The 3162-nt window shown below is 48.7% G+C and overlaps 1 non-coding gene across 1 annotated transcript; it reads left to right on the top strand.

The window, feature by feature from the left end:
- The first annotated feature begins 580 nt into the window (after nucleotides 1-580).
- Nucleotides 581-684, top strand: LOC116155874 (U6 spliceosomal RNA). The gene has a single exon (XR_004139778.1). It is a non-coding gene; the product is annotated as a U6 spliceosomal RNA (small nuclear RNA).
- Nucleotides 685-3162: the final 2478 nt, after the last annotated feature.

Here is a 3162-nt window from a genome sequence, read left to right as displayed (position 1 = left end):
GCAGAAAGCACATTTCTCCCCCAGAGAAAAGAAAGATGTCACTGAAATTATCTTGGGTTCCGTAGGCGACATTAGTACAACCAGACTACAATGCATCAAGTGCCAATTGACATACTCGCTTCTGTTGTGCTAAATGGAAATCCTACCCTTGTTTTGTCAATTAAGTTGGTGAGAAAACTCCCCCCCAACCCCCACCTACCAGAGGCCCGACACTGGGTGGCACATGGGCCCAGGGGCCACTTGTCTACTGCGTAGGTGGATTCTTCGCTGCCTGGCTCTAGAGGAAAATGCATCTTACATAAGGTGCTGCTCCACAGATAAGTCTGTGGTTAATATGCCTCTGACTGCCTTCGCCATGGCTATTACCACGGATACATACGATGTTCGTCTTTTTTTATCGGGGTGCATTGTACTTGTGGTAAAAAAAATAATAATAATAAAAATAAATACATAAAAAAGGAAGAGAGGCCACAGGATGTCATTTGTTATTTTAAAAAAGAAAGGAAAGAATTTTCTTTTTTGCTACAGAGTCAATCCATACCACATATTATTACCTCAATGAATAAACTGGAACATGATGCTGGCTTCCTAGCATGATGTACCAAAATTGGAACCATACGGAGAAGATTAGCCTGGCCCCTGAGCAAGGATGACATGCAAATTCATGAAGCATTCCATATTTTAAAAAAAAAACTGGAACATCAAATAACACATTAGTCATATGTGTGGGTTTTTCAGAATGGACTTAGAGTGTGATTCAGTAGCGCTTGTAGGGCGTAATTCCTGAGCTGAATGAACTTTTTTTTGTTTTTTTACTTGAAGGGGGAGGTTATTTGGTTTATTTATTTATTTGTTTATTTGTTTGTTTATTTATTTAATGGAGGTACTGGAGATTGAACCCAGGACCTCGTACATGCTAAGCATACACTCTACCACTGAGCTGTACCTTCCCCCTTGAATGAACTTGTTAAATGTTGCCTGCCACAATTCTGCCCCCTCATGATTGTTTTAAAATGTATGGAGTATTTTTTTTCCAAAAAAATAGAAGAGGCTTTGGTAATGAATTCTTCTAGCTGAGGGAATGGAGGAGAAGTGGGGGCCAGTGTGAATCTGGGCCATTTCTTCTTTAATATCCAGGAACTGATCAGTCTGGGGAAGCCAAGGCAGCTTAGCCCAATGTTTGTTCTGACAGAAGCCGGCTGTGCAGCAAAGTGAGTTCCAGGTGCACTGTTGGAGGAACCCTGTCCCTCCTTGGAAGACCCTCGCCTGCGTGGGGTGTCCAGTGGGAGGCTGCTTGAGGATATTCGGACAGTGAGAGGACGGTAATCTATTTGCCCAGTTCCTGGACCTAGGAAGGGGGAAACCTGAAAGATGACCAGTGATGAAACCACCAGCACAGCCAAGCCTGGCCCAGGAGCCCTGGCGCTGAGAAAGCCCCAGTGAGTTGACAGAATCCATGTGTCTGGTCCTCAGTGTCCCCATCTGTGCAAGGCCTGGAGGGGACTACATGACCAATGACGTCCTCCGTGCTGACCATGTGTGACCAGTGCCTAACAGACAGGTTTCCCCAGCCCTCTAGTCTGTCCTCTCCACACATGTCTTCCTGCTCCTCAGGGAGCAGCTGAGGTGCTGGCTGAGCTCTGGCTGACCACCCCCCCATCCCCGAGAAAAGCCCAGATCACAGACTAGAGTTGGTACTGAGAGGAAGGGATCTTCCTGAGGCATAGACACCCCGAAAAAGTGGCTCTGAGCCCGTGGATGGAGACGGGAGAGTGGGGCCTCCACTAGGAATGGGAATCCTCAGACAAGGCTGGCCCAGAGATTTGTTCATCACCTGCCCTGAGAGGGCGCGCTGACAGCTCCAATTTCAAACAACAGGCACGGGGGCTGAGAGAGGACAGACGGAGAGGCCGCCTCCATACTCCACCCAGATCCTCTTGGGGCTCTTTCATGTTTCTGGGCACTCCCCTCCTCGCTTCACTGTGCTTTTGCCCTAAGGGCCAGCATCCCACTTCTGGGATTCAGAACCTTCAAACAGAGGTCAGTTTACAAGTCCTGGGCAGAACTGAATGCTGGGCGAGAGTCTTGGTTATTTTCCAGAGCTTGCTCCAGACCAGCAGAATTCTCTCCAGCCTATAAGGCAGGTATTCCCAGCATGCGCTAATCCCTCACCTCTTTGCTGATCCCCTGCCCAACTGCCTGCCTGCCAACCCGTGAACCATATGTGTGTTGCCGTCCACATGACACTTAGTGTAAAATGGTTAAGTCAGGAACCACAACACTCCTTCTCCCCACCCTCACCTGCTAGAATCTGGAGACATATCTAATACACAAAAAGTGCCACGGGGCTGGTGTTTTGCCCCAGATCCAAGAGGAAGACTCTTGGACTCAACGTGGTTTAAAATGGCGCTCCCAGGGTAGATTGTAGCAGCAAACACTATTGAGGCAGAAAACCCAATAGCCAGACCCCACAAACAGGCTGAGTGATCAGGTTTAGGGAGGAGAGGCCAAGGAAGGAGAGAGAGCAGGAGAGCTGGGAGGAGAATGAGACCCGCCCGGCACACATGGCCCCCCACCACCCCTCTACCTGAGTGTCAGCCTGGCAACCAGTCATCCACACAGTCCTGAAGCCAGAGCCTGGCTTCCACTTACTTGATAATGGACAGTCATTGCCTGTGTGCCCATCCAGAGATAGGCAAATCAAGAGTCAATATTTACAGATTGGCTTTGAGTGTCTGCGGATATAAAGATGAAGAGATTTCTGTCAACAGTAAAAGTAACTAGGTCCAAAGTGAATCTAAAATTGAACAAATGACATTGTCTGCCTCTTAGTCATTGGGTAAGAATAGCAAGTTACCTTGGGACCACTGGGGGACCCGCCTTAGTTGTGCACATTAAGGCCTTCTCTAGTACATATGTATGGGGAGAGGATGCTAAGGCCCCCCCAGGATGCAGGTCTGTGACTCCTTATTGTTGAAGCCCTGGAGGAGTGTAGCAGGACTGTGTGCTGCTGTGAAGGCGTGCCCTGCCTGACACCCCACAGTCTGCAGAGCTCAGGGGACAGGTGGACAGGCTGCAGTAGGAGCTGGGCTCTTCTGGGAATAAAAGGTCTAAGATCCAGACTTGAGGCTAAAAAAGCTGTTGGGGTAGGTCTGTGAGAAG

This window comes from Camelus dromedarius, chromosome 2 (assembly GCF_036321535.1).
Source record: "Camelus dromedarius isolate mCamDro1 chromosome 2, mCamDro1.pat, whole genome shotgun sequence".
In the NCBI taxonomy this organism is placed as follows: domain Eukaryota; kingdom Metazoa; phylum Chordata; class Mammalia; order Artiodactyla; family Camelidae; genus Camelus; species Camelus dromedarius.
This window is presented reverse-complemented; position numbering and strand designations above follow the sequence as displayed.